At 44.4% G+C, this 21,699-nt stretch overlaps 1 long non-coding RNA gene across 1 annotated transcript; it reads right to left on the reverse strand.

The window, feature by feature from the left end:
* Window positions 1-17,822: 17,822 nt before the first annotated feature.
* On the reverse strand, window positions 17,823-20,962 carry LOC134170322 (uncharacterized). Its single transcript, XR_009967233.1, has 3 exons — window positions 20,632-20,962; window positions 19,016-19,094; window positions 17,823-17,919 (listed from the first exon to the last, which is right to left on the reverse strand). It is a non-coding gene; the product is annotated as an uncharacterized LOC134170322 (long non-coding RNA).
* Between the last annotated feature and the right edge of the window lie 737 nt (window positions 20,963-21,699).

The following is a 21,699-nucleotide window of genomic DNA, read 5'->3' on the forward strand; positions in this document are numbered from 1 at the left end:
ACACTCAGCAGCAAGCCCTCCCTCCTGCCTGCTGGCCATTTGAAAATAGGTCTTGGTGATTCTCTGTCATGCTATAAACGTTCATCAGCTTGTCTCACACCCAGTTCTGGGGGTACTGGTGTACCCAAAAGGCATCTCACAACAGCCATCGCAAAACAACCACAGGACTGAGAACTGAAACTGGTCATAGGATGTCCGCCTGCAGCTCTGAGGCTAATTTGAACCAGGCCCAGCTGTACTGGACTCAGTAATTAAGAAAGAATGTACCTGAAGAGTGTATTAAGGGGTGAGAATGCGTTTCAGGTCTTGAGAATTAAACCATTGTAATCAGGAAAGAAGTGGGGGGGGACCTGAAGCAAAACCCTTGCATAGACCTTGACTATTCCCTCAGCAGGACAAACCTGATGACTAGTTGTTGTTTACAACGATAAGGTCAGAGGAAAGGCCATTTCCTCTCAACAATTGTCAGAAAGGATTAAAACCTGCATTCAGGCTTGCTTTGAACTAGCAGGTACTCCATTCCCCGATGGTATCAGGATCCATTCAGCGAGGTCTCAAGCAGCCTCCGGGGCATGTCTCCATAATGCCCCTATTGTGGAAATATGCAGGACTGCTTCCTGCGTTCACTCTATCTTTCTGAAGCTTCACCCTTGTGGTCTGATACCCGGGTCAGGAAGCAATCCTGCAATCACTGTTTAATTAGTCATTTCCCAAGCCTGCCTCAGTTGAGAGTTGCTGCAGCTTGTCAGCTTCCGAAGGAAGGGGAATCAGAAACATCGCTACCACATTGGGAAAGAAAAGTTGCTTGCACGGTTTTAGCTCCACAGGCCACGTTCTCCAGTTCCACTTCTCCCACCCCCCCGAAGGATTTGAGCAGATGAAGGGGCCATTGCCTCTTCTGCAAGGCAAGACAAAAGCTGATTTATATAGAAGTGGGGTTATTTTTGTTGATTTGTTGCTACAGGCTTTTGTTGGCTTGGGTTTTGTTTTGTTTTTTCCTTGAGAAATAGCATCTTTGATACAAAGCACAGACTTCAAGAGAGGTCTGTTCCAGGAATTCCAGTTGCATACTTTCCTTTGTGGAAGTCAGTACTGAGCCTGAGAGGCTGGATACATGCAGCTTCAGCTTTCCCAAATGAGCTCACTGGAAGAGGTACTTCTCCCCAAAGAGGCTCCAGTTTGAAAGGATTGAGAGTTATGTAGCATTAAAATATTTGTCTCAAGAAAGTGTCTGTGTGGGGAGGAATGCTAAAGGGAAAAATTTATGTGTTGAAAACCAACTGTTTTGAAAAACACGGTGATTTCTCTGTTCAGCAAAACAAAAAAGATATTTCAATAATGTCAAAAAGGGCGACTTTGCCATTTTTTGGACATTGCTGAGAAAAACTTTTCAAAACAAAAAATACAACTACAGAAAAAGTGGCATAAAGCGCTATAAAATAACTCTTCTCTGTTGAAATCAGAGGAACTGATCTGGAAATCCACTGAAATCAGAGGAACTGCTCTGATCAAAACAATGCTTTCAGAGTTTTGTTTTGTACAAAGGTTTGATTTAAACCAGGATTTGTTCTAGAATGGAAAAGGTTTTGAAATCTCAGCATTTCCCAGTAAAATGAGAACCCCTGTCTTTCTCTGCTTCCAGTTTCCTCTGCTGTAATGAAATAATTGGGAAAGTGGGGTATGTGATGATTTCCTTGTGGCAGTGGGACAACCCTGCTTTTGATAAGTGTGTGTAAAGCAGGGAAAGAAATCAGAAGAAGAAAAAACCTACTAAAGCAGTGATCCCACTGAGAAATGCACATATATTTGAAGAATTGAGAGTGGCATTCACAGGTTGATGGCAGGGAAACTGACTCCAATGAGGAGTAGAACTGGTGACGGAGTTATGAGTGATATCATATGAGAAGTTCCTGCTCTCTCCCCAGATCTAGCATGTTACTTCTTATAACCTGGCTCAAATCATATCTTGCAACATGCTGGATCACTCTCTGTACTGGGTGATGCACATTCTTTCCAGCAGCAAAGAGTGCAGGCAGAAAAAAAATGGATTTGCTACAAAAACTTGTGCAAGTGTGTCCTCAGAAGGGCTTTTTTCCCTCTTTCTCCCACTAAGGATATACTAACCCTAGCAACAGCCAAATCCAGAAGACATGGGGATTATGGCACATGAGCAGCCTTTCTCCTCAGCCACTCCTTCACCACTCAACAAGACAAGTGGCATCTTCTCCATGCTCCTTTCCTCCAATTTTCTGGCAGCTCCTATTTCTGCAGCAACATGTCTGGGATCACCCTATGCAGTCTTCTGTTACGTGATCTTCCTATTGAGCTGCGGTTTCTTGCATAGTGCCAAAACACAGTAAGAAAAATCATTTTTCAGACCCACACTGATGAGAAAAGGATGCAGGAGAGAGCCGTGAGGAGAGCTCAAGAACACCTGGGAGCTTATCATCTCCATCCCCTCACCTGGGGGAACAAAAGCTCAGCACTACCATAGCACCCAACAGCCATCAATAAATTGCTCTCGTAAGAAAAGAACAGATGTGACAAAGATTGTTCCAGGGTCTATAGCAGGCCACAGCCAAAGCAGAAGAGTCTAAATGTGCTGGGCTGGGATGGCAAGGGAAGTCACAACTGGGTTCCATCTAAGGGGAATTATTCTTGCACTCAATTCATCAATTTATGGGCAAGTGATTCCACAGGCAACATTGACTTGATTAAACAGACCATAATGACAGTGAGTGTAAGGAAGCACCCAGCCAAGTATGCAAACCAGCCTTCTCAGCCTGGAATAAAAGCTTTCTAACCAATAATTTCATGCTTTTATCTATAGGATCATTAATACAGATCCCAAACAATGCCAGCTCAACGTGGTGTCAAAGGCTCTGACAACCTCTAATTGATAATAAATAATTCAATTTCTGTCCCAATCCAAAACTGCTGAATCTTGGGCCGTGTTCCAAATAAATGATTAAAAAGAACTTTGAATGTAATTATATCTAACACAATTGGGGATATTGCCCAGATGAAATTTACAGCAACTATTCAGAGCTACCAAATTTCAATGGCACTGGCAACTCTTTCTGCCTACTAGAAAATGAAGAGTTCTTTACTCAGGCAATGGCACAGACTGTATTTTTTACCAACAGCTGTATGCCAGTAACTCACCCAGGCCAACCGTGCTGCCCACAGAGGTGCAGCCTTTCCCTAGAGCACTCAAGAAAATTTGGGAACAGGGTTTTGCCACAGCCAGGTCTTTACTGTTCTGTACATAGAATCACAGAATGGTTTGGGTTGGAAAGGACCTTAAGATCATCCAGTTCCAACCGCCTGCATGGGCAGGGATGCCTCATACTAGACCACTTCACCCAAGGCTCTGTCCAACTTGGCCTTGAACTCTGCCAGGGATGGAGCATTTATCTCTTCTTTGGGCAACCTGTTCAAGGGCTTCATCACCCTCACAGTAAAGAGCTTCTTCTTATACCTAACCTGAACTCCTGTTTCAGTTTAAACTCATCACCCCTTATCCTATTGCTACAGTCCTTGATGAAGAGTCCCTCTCCAGGATCCTTGTAGCCCCTTTCAGATACTGGAAGGCTGCTATGAGGTCTCCACGCAGCCTTCTCTTCTCCAGGCTGAACACCCCCAACTTTCTCAGCCTGTCTTCATATGGGAGGTGCTGCAGTCCCTGATCATCCTCGTGGCCTCCTCTGGACTTGCTCCAACAGCACCATGTCCATCTTATGCTGAAGACACCAGAACTGCACACAGTGCTGCAAGTGGGGTCTCACAAGAGCAGAGTAGAGGGGCAGGATCACCTCCCTCAGCCTGGGGCTCACGTTTCTTTTGATGCAGCCCAGGACATGCAGAACTGGATTTCTTTCTGCATCAGTCGATTCCTCCCCTCCCCACAAACTGCTTACACTGCAATTAACAAAAGTTTCTTGAGAAGTTGAGACCCATAGTTCCTGGAAGGAAAGTAGGGTGACGTGTTTCAGCAAGGAAAGGGGCTACCAGCACAATCCTGAAGTGATGAATGCATCATCTCAGAGGCATACCAGTTGTTGCCAGTAATTCCCAAACTCCAAAGCCAGAAGGAACTCTGCACATTTATTAGTGAAACCCAGGACATGTATTTACAAGAGCATCCTTATAATACAAGATTTGATGCCTATTTTTCTCTCACTTGTGTAAATCCTTGCTGAAATCTGTTTCCTCATCTGTGAAAGAGGGCTATTGACATTCACTTTGATTTCTTTGGATGCAAATTGTCTGGCACGCAATTTTCTTCTTGTCTTGGGAGAACAGTGTTTGTAACTGGACCTGAAGAAGTGGTGACTTCAAAACCTTTTGGATCTGCAGCAGTTACCTTACTGAGCTCATACATACCAGTAGGTATGCACTTGCCTTGTCAAACCAGTGCCTTCTGGAAAATTCAGCATTGGCATCACTGGGCAGAGACAGCACTGGTGTGAAGATGTGCAAAGAGATCTGTGTTGTCTATCTAGAACTCTAATTGCTCTCTGGACCTACTCAGGCATATTTCCCAGTGTTTTCATTACAACTTGCTATTTGTGAACAGTGACAGAAGAAAATGACAGCTCTTCACTGTTCACAACCTGCTGCTCTGCAGTTTGATGCTCAACTGAATTTACCTGGCAGAGTGGTCAGAGACAGCTGTCAGCCTGAAGCACAGAGATTAACTGCAATGGCTGCAGAATCATGAGAACAGCTGACAAAATAAACCAGCTCCATAATAATGTCATTCCTGGGGAGATTCTGACTGACACAAGATGAAAAACTTTCACCATGAGAACAACCAGCCACTGGAATAATCTCCCTGGAAAGTGGGAGATGGCCCAGCATTGGATTTGGCTGGACAGAGTGCTCGGACATCTAGCCTAGGTCATACTTGGCCTAGAAAGGTTGGACCAGATGATCCCTGAGGTCCCTTCCAACCTGCTGCCCAATGATTCAATGATTAAAGTTCTCAACAGCCATGATCAGGAGAGCCTGGCTTGTTTCTTCAGGAAAACAAGCAAAAGGGAGAAAGGCTGCAGGTGAGCACTCAGAAGTGTGTCTAGTCCTGCATGATATCATTAACTGGAACAGCCAGTTACATTAAATAGGAGACAAATGAATGGATTTAACAGATCTGAGATCAGTAGGCCATTTAGCACATGCTTAGCTTGAAGAAAGGATGCAATCCCTGCTGGAATCAGTGGTTTATTAGACCCTATGGACCAGCTCGTGTGCTGAGGTCAGAGCTGAAACCTCAGTGCCTGCTGGATATTCACTCTGCCTCATCTACAGAAGAAAACACCCTTACAGTGAGAAACCAAGTGACTCTATTGTACATCTTATACTAGATACTTTCTCTGAAGTATCTACTACAGATTGCTGTAACAAAGACAATGTTCTATAAACCTACACTCCAATCTAGTGGTGACAAGCTAATAAGAACAATGGAACTTTGTCAGCTTCCTTTAAAAAGGAAGAGAAGTTAATCAACTACTATTAAAGCCTAATATTTGAAATGACTGGATCTTCTTTCACAGCAGTATTCACTGTAAATTCTAAGTTATATAAAGTAAGTTATATAAAAGTAAGTATATATATGTTATATAAAAGGGAGAGCACCTATCAGAAAAGTTAAATATCAGAAAACAGATCTACCTTTAGAGCCTTGGTGAGCTTTATATTATTCTTCTAGAAACCCAAGATCACGGAATAGTGGAACCCACACACAAAACCCCTGTTGTGTCAAAAATCACTCCGGAATTTGATGGAAGAACTGAATTGAGCTCCATTGCCCTATAATATTTTCACCAGCAGCTCCCAAGTATAGAATGTGTGTTCACAAAGGAAGTTAACAATCATTAATACATTGTGGCTAAGCCATGTAGCCGTAGGAAATGTTTTCCTAACACTTTGTTACACGAAGTTCATTAAACAGGAGTTCGCAGCAGCTCAGTCAGGAAGTTCACGTGGCAGAGTCCTTTTTGAAAGGGGAGAAGCCAGTGGCAATAACAGAGGATTCAAGTGAATAACCTCCAGGTTGGAAAGGGCATGGGGTTTTAGAACAGCAGTATACTTCACCTCTAGAAAACCAGGCAATGTGACCCTGCTAGCAGCTCTGCTGCTAAACAGGAGAGGCAGCACTGGAAGCCTTGAGCTAACACATCTGTTACAAAAAATGTCTCTACTAAAAAGCTCCTAAAAACTAAACAAGAAGAAAAAGCATTTCAGTGCTCCAAGAAGGGTCAGAAATGGGTAAGACAGAAGTAGAGATGCACAAGATGTATTAGAAAGATGTCATCACCTCTTTAATGTGTTTTGTCTTGTAAGCTGTAAACATCCATAGTTGCTCCATTTGCACTGGTACAGGAGATGGGAAAAGGCTGAGCTTGTAGCACTAGTCTTACTCTGAGAGCTGGGGAGCTGGCTCCAGCCTTCCTGAACAGACACAGGGGGAGTGCTGCTGAGGTGAACTCAGTTTAATAGGTTGCTACTTACAGACTTAGACTGATTTACAGGTGCTTGCCCTGAAACATGACCATCCATGTCATCACTGCTAATCTCCTCCCATCTCTGAAATACTCCCACTTCAACAGGCAGCTATTTTTGGAGGAGAAAACCACACAGATACCAAAAAGCAACAGTGTTCTGTAAATCTCTTCCCACAGGAAGGGCAGCCTGACTATCACACAACCCAAGTTGTCTGGTACAGCACAACATCAAACCCTTGCTGTCTCTGTCACAGTGGGTGTCAGCCACCTGCATGTGACAGTAATAACAGGGATGTCACAGGGAGAGCACACACAGACCTCACATCCTCCTCCCTTGCAGGCTGGTAGAGAACCTTCCGTTGGCAATGCAAAGTCTAGGAAGCATAGCTGGGCTGCTCCCACTGTTTCCAGGGGAGTGGCGTTTTCCATCTTTCTCTGCTGAAGACTTCTCTTTTGCTTGCTCTCTCAGACCTGTGACCCCATCTCTGCAACTGAATTTCTCTGTACTTGTAGAATCCGTTTGGATTCCCTGCACACACTGCTCCAGCTCTGTGGTAATGATTTGCAGACATACATGAGAACAAGGTTCACAGTCTGGGTGTACTAAACAAAAAAATTATCTTGGGATTGAAAGTAAATTTACAAAAGTAGATAACCTTTTTCTCCTGAACTAATAGATCATATAGGTACTGACTGCATTGCATTCATCTGTCTCTCAGCTTAGCTTATGGACTGATGAGAACAGCTTCTAGAAACCTACCACTCTCAGCCAAAACACTGCTTCTAGGAGCATAAGGCCATGCCAAGTCTCACATATTGAGCTTGAGACCCAGTATTCTGGCTGCTATGCTTTGCTCCATACCCACAGAACCTGCGTTTTGGCTATTCTGAAGCACAGCAACACTTTGTCACTTTGGGATTTTCATGTGTCAGGTATGTTGGTTTGGCAGGTCACAGGTTGCTCCATAGCTCTGCAGCATACCTGGGCACACCATAGGAGAGGTTCATGAACTGCAGCCATGAGAACTGCTGTTACGCATCTGCCTCGTGGGAGACACACAAACCTATTGCAGGGCCCAAATGATGACTCCTGGCATCAGGATCTCAGTCAACTCAGTGTATTCTGTAACTTAGGGAATCAGATGCACAGGTCACCCATTTTTTAACCCTGAAAGAAGTCCGGAAAACTCACGGACATTTTCACACTTTCCAAACAGCCACGCAAAAACCAAACATGAAGCCAAAACTACGTAAGCTAGAGACAGAGAGAAAACTGGGTGGAAGTCCACAGGTATTGTGAGTTTAATATCCAAAACAGCAAAGAAAGTCAATCTCTGTACTGGTGTAAGTAAGCCACTATGGAGTTCACAACACTGCAGGAACAATCCCATAAAGGACTCCCCACTCCTCAATGCTACAGAACCAATACCTCCAGTAAAAGCTGACAGTGACTCTAAATGCTGACAGTGCAGGGATCCTATTCCCTGCAGCACAGAGTACAAGGGACTCTTCATACGCTTTATTCTTTACCTCTCCTATTCTTGGACTTAAAAGAACAACAACATTTTGAGGTACCTGAGTGCATGCCAAAAGACTGCAAATTGCCCTGCAGTTTCTGTGGATGCTACTACTCCCCAAAAGTCTTCCTTGGGATAGACAGGTACATGTGTGCTTTTACCCTGTTCAGTTTTCCCAATGGCTTCCTCTTTCTATCCACTCCTGGCTTTTTTTCCTGATATATCCTGATTATGTTGTTCCCCTGCTACATGAGCAGTTCTCTGTCTATTCTTGCTTCTTTTTGCTCTAGCTCTGCACAGCAGTTACTTGTTAGTGACTCAGAATCCCAATTTAGGGGGAAAAAAAAGAGCCCAGTGAATCTGATGTGGTTTGTTTCACATAAAAGAGTGAAATTGAAACCCACCTTATTCTTCTCAACTGAAATGCTGCATCTCTATTAATTCAGGTGTATAAATAACACTCTCTAATGCTGCATCAAGAGCTCTGCTGTGTGATTAAACCTGCCTCCCTGACCTGTAATTAGAAACTTCACTTCTGAAAGGCAGTTTGCAGAGAGAAAAGGAGAAAGAGAGAGAGAAGGAACCAGCTCTCAGACCCAACAATTTTGTTCTTAATAAATTATTCAGAGTTTTTGAAAGTTGAACTGGATTTCCATCTGCCAGCATTAAAGACCCAAAGGGAAGAAGAACTGAAGGATTCTCACAGCAGAACACAACACTACAGAGCATGGAGCTGGGAACAAGAAGCCAGCTGAGAAAGTTCCCTGTGTCCTCTGCAGGTCCCTGCCCCTTTCAGCTCCTGCCTTCGTATGCCCAGACTTCCAACAGGTCTGAGAGCACTACAGGGTGACACCCCCTCACCCCCAGAGTGCCACTAAGCTGAAGTCATGTGTTTAGGATATAACATTAGAAGAACCCCCCCCAGATGCCCTGAATGCTTTACAAATGTCAGCAGAACCAGACTCTGAACATGTGTGAGTACAGAAACAATATAAAGACCAGGTTGCATGGTCCCCCACAAGTAATATACAACCTTTTCAAGACAAGTAATTTAAAGATGAATACATTAATGATTAAACTGATCTTTCACTCCAGAGGCAGTTAGACAGTACAGACGTTGTACTATTAAGGATGGTAGTCACTATTAGTTGCAACCCCAAGGGTACACCTGATGTTAGAAGGTGAACTTCTCACTTGGAAGTGCAGAGATAGTAAAAATGTTTTTCTCCTGTAGTAAGAAAAACCGCTATTCCTCCAGCCAAAAGCAGATTCATTATAAAAACCATACCGAACCAAACCCCAACAAATAAAGTGTTACAACTTCTGAAATAGGTGTCAGTAATCTTTCCTCTTTCTATAAACTGAGGACAGAACAAGCTTTAGAGCACTGGATAACATGAGAAACAGCCCCAGGATGAGAGGTCTCTGGCCTTCGGTATTTGGCAGCTGTTTCCAAAGTTCTGCTTGATTTCAGATCACAGAGGCTTTGTGGTGAATTCCTCCTCTGGTTACACCTATAATCTTTGTGTTGAGGGTGTGATTGACATCAGAGTTCCAGTCTTTTATATTTTCAGGCTTAAGTTTGCAAGGCCTCACACCAGGGGAATTGAGAGTCTGATGATTTTCTGCGTAATTGTCTTTCCCTAGAACATCACAAAGATGATCCAGGGCTTCAGAGATGCCTCATGAATTGAGACATCAGGTTTAAGGAGACTTGCATGAGAGAAGAGAAACCTCAAGGAGCATTTGGTCAAAGCCTCAAAACTCAATTTTCCAATCCTTTATATCGTCTACTGTGTTTTTTGACATAGAATCTTAGAACCATAGAATAGTGAGGGTTGGAAAGGAGTTTAAGATCATTTAGTTCCAACCCATGCACAATTTTAACACAAAGAACAGGTTAAATGTACCAAAATTGTCACTGGTGGAAATGTCTTAATTCCAGGCTACCTAAATTTGTAAATGTACGAGGTGCAGAGACATTGGAGACCACAACCCTGGTATGAGGGTGTGGACTCCATGAAACAAAAGAGTCCTTCAAATTCAATAACAACAACTTTAAGTAATCTTTTGTGTTTGCCATGTGGTAGAGTCCAAGTTTATCACAAAGCTGCCAGAACATAAATCTGATACAAACTACTTTGGATTAGATAACACAGCAGAAAGAGCTTTACCAGGGTACTGTGACAGGTTTTATGAACTTCTTAAAGAAACAGAACTTGGAAGCACTAGTGGTGTTATGTTATTACCTGGTGGGCTTGGACACGCAGCACTAAGAGGGGAGGAAGGAAAAACCCCTACCATTCAGAAAATAGAACAGTACTTGAAACTTGTATTAAGACACACTTGGCTTTCAATCAGAAATCTAAATCAGTTGTACTTAAAGCTGAGTCCTGTGAATCCAGCATGCTCTGCCCTCCTCAAACACAATCACGGGCTCTCCTCCCCCTGCTTTTACAAATCCTGAGTCCAGGATCACTTCACTATTCTTTCCTCTGAGGGTCTCTCTCATCTTTTAACATTGCTATGCAAGTACATAAGTAAAAAGAGGTAAAAAGAACTAGGAATCTGCCGTACATGCACCAACTTCCAGAGACTGCCTGCCTCTGCATAGTACTTTCATGCGCAGAGACTGCCCAGTAGCCCCTGAGATGCACCAGCACAGAGAACAGCAGCCAGGCAGGGACCAAGTTCACAGTGAGCTGCTTGTGTGGCTCTGCTTGGGGCTCTGTCCAGCCCTGGGATCCACTCTAGCCTGCCTGAGTTACCAACCAGTTTCTCTGGTTTTCAGCAAGTCATACATCAGCCAGAACCAGCCCACATGGTTTGAAAGAACCTTTCTCGGGTGTCCTGGTGAGGGTTAGGGGGTGTGCCCCCATGCAGACTATGTATGGGCTGCTGTGATCCGAACATTTTGCTCTTCAAGAATCCCTCATTCTCTCCTACAATAGTGTTTTAATGCCGTTAACTCCCTTCTCTGAGTAGATGGGTTCTCTAAATGTCACTGTCAAGTTTTCTGCACTCACCTACTCTGATGCTTTACCAGGGTACCCTCAACTCCCCCATACTGGGGTTGCTATGTCTCTCCCACCCTTTTTCCTTCTAACTTCAGATATTCATTCTCCTCCAGTTCTGCAGAGGTTGCACACAAGCCCTATGTTTATCTGGTGACAGATCTTTCAGTGTGCTCACATGATGACTTTTCTAGAGTGATGGACAGAGATGAGATAAAGGCATTGGTATGCGAGTGCCATCACCCAGCTCCTTCATCTACAAACGCAGTGGTATCTAAATTACTGCTGCTCCCTTATTTTTCTCTTTTTGATTTCCTACTATTTTCAGAAATTACTGTTCTGTCTCCCAGTAATAATAGGAAGTCTCTGAAATTGTTGAAGTTGATCAGATGGAGCATTTAGAAGTTGTCCTGTTCCATGCAGTGAGACAGAAATGATGTCCAGATGAGCATGCAGACTCACAAGTTTAGCCTTAAACATTGTGAAAACCAAAGGCAATCTTTGGTCATTCCAACCTTGAACTGAACAAAGCACAGTGGGATAACCTTCAGTTGGTCTTGGGAAAAGAAGGTTTTCTTGGTGACATCCCAAGTGACTTCCAAATCTCAGAATAAAAGGAAAGGTGAATCCAATGGTTTGCATTATTCCTAACTTTCAGACTGAACTATGGGACAACACTGAAATATGATTCTCAAAAACAGAAAGATGAATTGTTCTGCATCTGTTAAACTCCAGTGGCTCTGAAGAACACTATCCCTGTTCCTAAGTACAAGTATTTTTCTAGCTTTCAGAATACAGTGAGGGTTCTGAACACCACGCTGCGTTTGTGAGCGTCAGCTGAGTCAGAAGGTGCCATTTCTACATGCAGCATTTCTAGCAGCTTTGCAAATATCATTACAGGCTGAAGCACAATGCTGTGCTCCAGGGGACATATCTGACCCACACGCTGCCTTTTCAACTCCCTGCTTTTCCTGCATCATGTACATTATGAGTGAATAGGGAGAAAACATGTAAACAAGAACGGAAAAGGTTGTTGCAACTTCATTAATTCTGATCACTTAATACACTGTAAATTGAAGTGTATGAATTCCATTCTCTTGAGCACCAGGGTAAATCTGAAGAATCTCTATTGACTTCATTTACACTGATATGCATTAGAATAGTTTCTGGCACATTCAGAATCAAAATAATTATTACAGCAACACTGAAGAGCAGAAAGCACCTTGTTCCCATTTAGATGACTAAATGAGGGCCAGACTTACAGAAGAATTCACCAATTAAAAACACATTCTTAATTCTCTTTTAAAGGCAGAGCAGAGGCTCAGCCTCAGGGCCCATGCGGTTTAGGGCTGCAGGACTGGCCTTAAGCAGGGTTATGCTTTGCACCTAACTAATGAGAACACAGTGCTGTGACTACTGTCCTCTGAACCTGCTTCTCACAGAAGAAAAAGATGAACTCTATACAGGGAGGCAGAACTATCTGAACAACTTTGTCAAGCCAATATTCAGAGTGGTACTGATAAATTTTGAAGCTTTCCTTACAGGTCCCGTCAGAGGTCATGAGGAATCCAGAAGGATTTTTTTTCCATGCAAAGTCAAGCACTGCTTTGGAATTCTTCACTCTGTGGTCAGGATGCTGTCCATGAAATCTTATACTAGCTTTCCTAGAAGATGAAACACTTGACCCCTTCCAGGCACCAAAAAAGAATACCCAACATCGTCATGAACACCTTAAGTTTCTGAAAGACAGAGAGGTATCACAGTGGGAGAAGGAACCTGAGAAGTCTCTAATAAAAAGAAACCACTGAAGTTGCAATAGCACGGAGCTGCCTGTCTTCTGCTGCTGCTGGTTTGTCTGCAAGAAGTCCCGAGAAAGTAGATCTAAACCGATGCCCTTGAAACATGCAGCTGAGCGCCCGTAAATGAGCTAGCGAAATGTCTAGAGAGCTCCTCCTGCCGGCTGCTTCCTTGACGGACCCAGCTCTTGCCAACAAACCGATTTTCGGTGTGCCTTTGCAGGAAGTTGGAAATGAAGGGAGGCAGCGCTAATGCCACACCTTTCTCATTCGTAATAGCAATAAATCAGCGTGATGCCACAGTGTCCTTCGCATCGCTGCCCATTTACTCTCCGACTCCTCAGACAGATGGAGATGGTGGGCCTAAAGGCTGTGGTGAATGCCCAGCACAGCAGCTGCTGAGAAGCCCATAGGGATGGGCCAGGTCTGAGGCCAACCAGAAAGTCAAGGCAGCAAGTCACGATCAGCAAGGTCCACAGCCAGGCACAGACATCCTTACAGCCTATGCCAGACGAGGATGGAGGACAAGGGCTGCTCTATGCACAGCTCCCAAGCAGGGAGGCCCCAGCAGGTTTCTCTCAGCATTCTGGCACACAGCTCTTCGCACAGCACTCTGGTCCAAGGTTACACTCCACCGTATCAGGGCAGACCTTGAACACAGGCAGTCAAACTTGTAGGACAGGGGAAGAGGTTGCAGAGTCAGCTGGTGCATCGTGGCCCTGACAACACACTGCCCAGCACAGGCAGTGAAGAACACAAAAATCATTTGAGGTGCTGACAAGAGAACCTGGGTACAAACATGCCGCAGGGGTTGGCAGTGTGAAAGATTAACAACCTATACTTCAGCTGTTTCAGGGTCTGATCAGGTATGACCTTTGCAGGGCACTGCATGTGTGCTTTTGTTTGCTAGTCTGTCAGGAAACACCTCTTTCTGAGGAAGAGTAAAACTGCCACTGGGATGTAATGACAAAGCCCCTCCAAGGTTTTTGCCTGTAACTTCAGCAGAAGAAAAAACCAAATGCAAACTAATCCTGGCTTCCCACAGAAAAATCCATCCACACCACACACTTCTTAGTGATGTTCCAACTGCTCAGTTCTCTGGTTAAGCTATATCCCAAAAGAAGTAAACAGACAAAACATCCTGGCATCCCATTTCTTACTCCCTCATTGGTAACACAGATCTCACAGGCCAGTCCAACACCCACACCCCTGTCTGCAGGAGGAGGGAAAACACCCTAAACTGACAAAGCTCAAGAGGCAGGTAACAACTATCTTCAAAAAAGGAGCTTATCAAATCAACAGGGGGAAGAGTAAACCTTTGGAAAGGGGTGACTCTGATTATCTTACTGAGTTACAACTGAGAATACGAAGACAGACACAGAAGGGAAGGAAAACAATGTGAGGTGAGCATCCAGTAGTGTTCCCAGCTGGACTGACACTGATACACTGCTTAGATTAAACTAGTCTGCCCTGCAAAGGCTGTGTGGCTATGTGGCTACAGCAGAGAGCAATGGTCTACTGGAAAAAGAACATCTTTTATCAATATTAACAAATTCTCCAGATTATGTAAGTTTTTCTGGAAAAAAAAAGTCACATTTACAAGAAGAACCCATAATTTTGCTGAGATAGGGATATTTTGTCTCTTTCTGTACAGAGTACTGAGTGTATACAGGACTGTTACTAAATGTGGTTCTTCTGCCAAGCAATTGTATTCCTGTACTTTATATTTCCAGTGTGAAAACTCTCTAATGAAACATTTTAAACCAAAGCCGTTTCCTTGGAGCTGCCTCTGACCTTCTTTTCCTCCTTTCTCAGCTGAATCTCCCTGCCAGGATGAATTCAGACCTAACGTCTGCTCCTCCCACCAGGCTTTTGGATATGTGACAATATCCTAGTCACTGGGAGCTGTGCCTGCTGGTGTCCATTGTCTTGGGTCCAGTTTGGGAGAGGGCTTTAAAGGAAAAGCCCAGAACGAAACTGATGAAGAGTCCAATGATTTACAGGAATGGCCAACCACATGGCTTGATTCTGCACTTGTTTATCAGCAACTTGTGAATCCTTAGCAGTTACTTCACAAGGCTCCAGCACAGGAACAGTTCAAGGCTCAAGAGGCTTTTGAAAGTTAATTAAATAGATTTGAAATGAGGACCCAATCTCAAAATACTACAACCCTGTGCACCAGCGAGAGCTGTGGTAGGATGCTGGAGGCACTGTAGGAAGAACTGCCTATTACCCTGCCATGCCAGGCCTGCTACCTTCCCTGACAGAGTTCTGACAAGCAAGAAAAGGGGACACACACACAGAGACCAGAGAGGAGCTGCTGGTGGTGCTCTGTGGAATGCATCAGTTTGGTGACGGGCACAGCATGGACATGCAACCTGATCACACCCACTGCTCAGTACAGCCAAGCAACTGCATCATGACACTGAAGTCCCAGTGCAGTGAAAGGAGATAATGTGGGGTCCAAGAAAGGTGAAGCTCATGATGGACATGGCAAGTGCACTGCCCAGGTAAAACAGGAGTGGGGCTGTGTGACAGGGGACATAGACCATGAACCAGGAGGTGCAGCAAAGTGTGGCTGATGCCAGGCCCTGTATAATCCAACAATACTCACAGTTTGGTGGTGTACTACCAGAACAAAAGCAAGTTATATGCCTAATTTACAATTAGTCATAATTTGTGAGGAATTAGATGCCCATACCCCATGACATCATACAAAGAGAGACACACATGACATCTCTACTGCCTGCCCTAGAGTTTAGATACATGAACAAATACATACCGTGGTAGAAAGTAAAACTGCTTTCTCTGTTAACATCTCCTGTAATCACACTGCAAACAGGGTGCAAAAACCTTTGCAGATACCTATCCAATTCCCACACTAAATCAGTATGTTACCTGACAAATGCTTTCACTTAAAGACCAACTGCCCGCTAGGAATTCACAACTAGGCTTAAGCCCTTTGTCTATAAACTCTTAAATTCTCTTCTTCAGGCCCCTGTTCCCCTTTCCATCAGTGTTCTGCAATTTGCCAGTCTCCTTTATGTCTCAGTTATGTCTGCACAATGTGAGGCAGGCAGACCTATGTGCCCACAAACAGAAAAGCTCCTCCAGCTCACAATAACTCAGCAGGCTTCTGTGATTTTCAGAGACTGCACTACTCTGTGCCCATGTCTACTGTCAAATTCCTGCCTGGACACAGGCTCCATGGCTAACCTCAGCCTTACCCCAAACATGAAGCTGTCTTTAAGCCCTCAGGAACATCCATCTTCTTTTGCAGGAACTCTTACACAAAGTGGTGTAAACCTGACTGGTGTTCCTAGGAAATACAGAACATACCCCTCTGAAGACACGTTATGATTTTATGCCCTCTTTCTGCAATTTACTGAGAGTGGCTGTGCTCTGTATCATGCATTTAAAACACATCAAAACAGATCTGAAGGGTGGACAATCCTCCTGAAGTTTCTAAAGGAAAATGGAGATAAAAGCCATAAAAAACCAATCCTTCACACATCGCAGATGCTGGAAAATAAAATCTAAACCTAAGCTAATTTTCCTCTTTAGTGCAAGCTCTGCACTAAAGCAAGTGCATTAAACTGCACCAGCACAAGTTCCCAGGGCTCTTCTAACTTCTACACACTTGTCGGGACTATAACATAACAGCAGTGAGCACTAAACCCTGAGCAGAGTTACTACAACCTTAGCTGCTTTCCACTTAAAACCCTCACCCTGCCCTACTCTAGCTGATGCTTTGAAATAACAATAAGAAGCTGTTCTTAGAGCTCCTACAAGGGAAGCAGTTATTTCCATGTCCTGCCTTATTTTAAACACCTGTATATAGGAAAAATAGCACAGATCACACAGAGACCTGTAACTGAGGCAGGATTTTCCCAATTCATAGACGCTATTGACTGCGATTGCTGTTGTGTGTTTCAACCTCCTCCTCGAGGTGTCTCCACCTCCCATTACAATGTCACAGCAAAAGAAGACCCTGGTGGTCTGCAAAGAAGAAAGAGAGCAAATGGCAAAACAGAACTGACAGTGTTTATGTAACAAAATTCTGAATCAGCAATTCAGAGAAAGTAACAGTTTCATAAAAAGTAGACAAAAAGAGATCTCATTGACAGATGGTGCTACTAACATGAACGGCTTGCATGTATAAAGCACTCAGCACCCCAAATCCTCAAAATAGTTTAGAAGAAGGAACACACTACTAAGGCATTCATAGGGCTTTGTTGAAGTAACCAACAATTTACTACAAGGAGGAGGAATAGAATCCAGGCTTTTTTATCACTGTTACTCAGTTACATGCATTATTTTAAAGCAGCCCTTGGATTTATTCATTTTAGTACAGGTTGGGTAAAAGGAACCACTAAAGCAAAAGAAATGTGTTTTACATCTTAAACCAAGATTTTCCTTGTGGAGCAGCAATAAGGATACCCTGCAGCCTTAGGTTTTTCTATGCAGCAATAAAGCCTTCATCCTCTTGACTGTGCTGGTAGTCAGGATAACCCCCAATCCATATTCTATGCCCAGTGCATGCTGCAGGAGGCAAACATAACAAAGGCCTCGACAAAACTCCATCAGGGAAGTCCTTTTGGGCCCCATTTCCATCAGCTCATAAAAGGAACAGCCTGGACCCACATGCTGGGCTCTGCTAAGGCTGTAGCTCTTCATTTGCAAAAGAAATGACCCATTCATTTCTCTCTGACCTCTGCAGGCACTTCAGACTGCTGACCTCATCTGCCAATGGCCCCCACCACTGCCCCAAGCTTCCTCAAACAGGTGCCTTCCTAGGCAAGCAGCTAACGAAGCTTCAAGAATCCTGTTCCCAGGGGACTGTCTGTGCACAGGTTGGGAATGTTCAGCCCTCAAAGGCTTTATTTCCTATGCAGAAAAGCAGAGGCCATAGGAAAAGGAGGTACAGATGAAAGGATGTAAATGTAACTGAGTCAACTAAAGTTAACAAACAGATTTGCTTGTGTGTACGTGTGCTTGGTAACACAGATCTCTTCCCTGCAATTACTGCAACTCTCCAGCTGCACTTGGTGTTAGTGCGTGGTTGTACAAACAGGTCCTCTGGTTCCTGCAGAGGACAGACTGGCATGTGACTGGGATGTTCCCATGCCTCCAGACTCAGTTTTGTGTCCACATGAAAGGCGACAATGGAACTTCAGCAGGGGAATCTGTGTGCTTGCACTACATTCCAGGAAAAAGACATGCTCATCACCCATTTACCTTGGCATTCCCAGCCTTATTACCAAGAGTACTACAATCCATATTGACTTTTGTTCTTAACAGCCCCATTCTTGAGAGATTATCCCATTTCACTGCTAAAGTCACACAGGCCTTCAGCGGCTGGACTGGGAATTCAGTGCTGGTTTTAAGTCCAAGTTCAGAGCCCTGCACACTGGACTAATCTCTAGACAATAACATTTTTCTACTTGGCAAAGAGGTGCGAGCTTTCAGGTCTGCAAGAATGCTGAGGTCATCAGATGAAACCACAGATACAGCACAAACTAACATTACTTTTATGTCAGTTTTATTGAAAAACTAAGCAAACTAGGTCAGTTTTTTCCACTGGTCTCCAAAGAAGACCCAATTACCAGAATGAACATAATGATGTTTAATATGTAAGCCTGCTTGGAAGCTGAACTGTTTGTTCTGAGTGCCACACAGACACCAGCTCTTGCTACTGGCAGAAGAGGCCTGTGAATCAGAGCCCAAAGTCTGATGCAAGAGAAACTTGGGCGTCTCAAGCTGCTTTCCCCAGCAGAGAACAACCCTATTAGTTTGAGAAAGTCCCCTGCCTGCTTTCTCTCTGAGTAATTAAGAGTGAAATCCTCCTCTCAGTGACCCCAATGCTCTCAGCCTAGGCTGATTTACACATGAAAGGAACCCTCTGAGGGGCTTTCTCCCTTTCACATTCACAACCAGGCAGGACCTATAAATAAAACCGTTCTGAAAACAGGAGCTTTCAAAAAGGTCTGTGTATGTGCACAAATGTGTATGAGAGAAAGGGAATGGATGTGTGCACTTGAGAATGTGTGTGTGTTTGCATGCATATGTGAAGAGCGGCTGAGAAGAATGTGCGCTCAGACACCAGCCTGCATGCAAACAAGTGTACTCAGAGAAGCATCTACACGGATGTGTGAGTGTGCACAGGTAGTGGGAGCACTTACAGGAGCAGGAAGGCATGTCCAGGCAGGTTCCCAGCTCACAGGGTTCCAGGGGACACTGTTCCAACTCTGCTGAGTCACTCTGGAGTTACACATACAAAGACAGAGAGCAGATTTAGACCCAATTGTGCACGTGAGAGTATGTTTGTGATACACTTTCCCTCTCTAAAGCAGTAAAGTACTTGCAGAACAAAACCACTAGTGTTTTCCATTGCTTTGGAGGTAACAGAATCAGGTCTCAGGGCATGTGCTCCTAAGGCTTAGGCAGAAGGTGAGATTTTTTAAAAGCAGCATCTTTTCAGCTGCCCAGGTGAGCAGAATGTGGCATTTCCCAGGGTTGGCATTGGTCAACAGCAGTTTTTAGCTTGCTGGAAAAAAAAACCCTCAAAGTTTGAAAAACAAAACATGGTTGATGCCATGAAAATGATGTCACAAAATCGGAAAGACAATGACTGCCTTTACAGCAGTTTATAAACACAAAAATGCCTCAATGTGAATCAGTTCTCCTCCCCACCCTGCCCTGTTCACCCCTGTGTCTATGCAATCAGGATATTTCCCTTTCCACAAGGCCTAAGAAGGACCCTGCACAGCTTCCAGGAAACTGGCAGTTAGTGTGACCCTGTGCTAATACAAAACAGGTGACAGAGAGCTCTGAGCCAAGCCAGGGCAGACTGCAGGCTTTCATAAAGCAGGTACCACTCTGCCAGCATTTGCCCCTGTAAGAGGAGGCCTTTCAAGACCTGGCTACATCATAATAATTTGAGAAGTGCAAACTGTTTTACTCCACTGCTCCCGACCAGCTGAATCACTTGCTTACTGAACTGTGCCCATGCTAATGCCAGCAGTGGGGAAATACGTGTGCTGGCACCACTGGAGCTGCACTGCTGTCTGGCTGGAGACTCCAGGGTGTGAGGTGGGGAGGCTGCACCCTGTGCCCTCCTGACTCCATCATTGCTAGTCACAGCTCCTAGATCTCTCCCTTATTCAATTCTTATGCAAACATTTAGAAGCAGGCAGTAAAAAGCACAAAGAAGGAGACATAAGGAGTGCAAAGCCTCACAGAAGTGCACAAAGCAGAAAATGTCTCTTCTGCTAATTCAAAACACTCTCCCCAGCTCCTTGCAGCAGGCAGGAGGGTGTGTGAGCAGGGATGCAGAGCTCCCCTCCTACTGATCTCGCAGCTAAAGCCCTCCCCCAGTTCCCAGGGTCTTCAAATGAAGATTTGCATAGTACTTCCAGATCATTCCCGAGAGAAGGGACAATAGCTCTCTCAACGCCCTCTACCCCCCTCCTTCTCTCCCTCCCAAAGCTGATAAAGCCCTGGTGAAAAGGGGAACAAAGGATTTACAGATGTCAGAATATTGATTTCCGCAGTTCCGGGACTACAGGGAGAAGATGAAGAACCCCCCCAGAAACTCTGTGAAGTCTGAGACACAGACACTATCTCTGCAGCACGAACTTCGCCTTTTGAAGACAGTATCTGATGGAGGAAACATTGCTATTCGAGAGGGATGAGCCGATCCCTGAAAACTTGAAAACGCACGGAGATGAGATTACAGCGTGAAAGCACAGAGAGTGCGTTTGTTGTTCCCAAACCGCCGGAACGGAGAGGCGCTTACCATGACAGCAGTTTGCCACCCGGCGGGCCAGCGCGGCATTGCTCTGAGCCCCTCCGGCCCCAGCTGACCGTGTCACCTCTCATCAGAGACTCACGCTGTTACCCGGGCCCTCTGTGCTACCCAGCACTGCAGCGAGGAAAAGGAAGAAAAAGAAAGGTTAAAGATGAATCTCTGGAAAGATACTTTGAATTATAGCGGAACCTCCCTATCTCAAAACTCACTAAATTTAGGGCTGTTAAGCTGAAAGCTGATGTTTCCTGCCTCAGTGTGTGCTTCTGTGCTTAGCACAGATAAACCCAAGCTTTCTTTTGTGCTAGAAACATTCTTTTCTGTCAGTCTAGTGAGTCAGCTCCACCTCCACTGAACACCAGCTCGCTGCAATCGTTCAGATTCTGCTAAACTGAACAGCAAGACAACCCAACATGCTGCATACCCCCAATGGGAGATGTTTACTGGGTAGCCAAGTCAGGCAACAGTTCAGGACTGTACCACTATCATGGAAACAGCTTTCTCTGTTGGCTACCAGCACTGCATATATATATTTATATATATAAATTATATATTTTATATATATATATTATACTATATAATATGCTATTATATAGTATAGATTATATATAATATGCTATTATATTTTTTTTTCCTTTTTCAGAGCTAACTTTGTAGCATTTCTGCACCCAGAAGTCTCCCAGGATGCAGCGTCTTTTAGAAAAACGTACACGTTGAAACCTCTTCAAAATCCTGGATTTAGAAAGGTATTTTTAATGTTAGTCTAGTTTCTAAACCAAGCCGCACGCCCTCACATAGGTCAGCTCTGGAAAAGCTCACATGGAGGAAGTCCTCTGTGCAAGGCAGCGGTGCACACTGCTGGGCTCAATACGGGTTCCATGCCACAGGGCCAGAGTCAGACAGAGCCACTGAGCCAGGGCAGAGCTGAGTGCTCATTCACCACCATTTTCCCTGCCCCTCTGTAAAAACACATGCTGTCGGGATGACTGCAATCATCACAGTGAGAATAACGATGGCGTATTGCACAGTTCAGTGTATTTCATACAACTATACCAAAAC

Source organism: Pezoporus occidentalis, unplaced genomic scaffold (genome assembly GCF_034315485.1).
Source record: "Pezoporus occidentalis ecotype Australia unplaced genomic scaffold, CSIRO_AGI_Poc_V1 ctg37, whole genome shotgun sequence".
Classification (NCBI taxonomy): domain Eukaryota; kingdom Metazoa; phylum Chordata; class Aves; order Psittaciformes; family Psittacidae; genus Pezoporus; species Pezoporus occidentalis.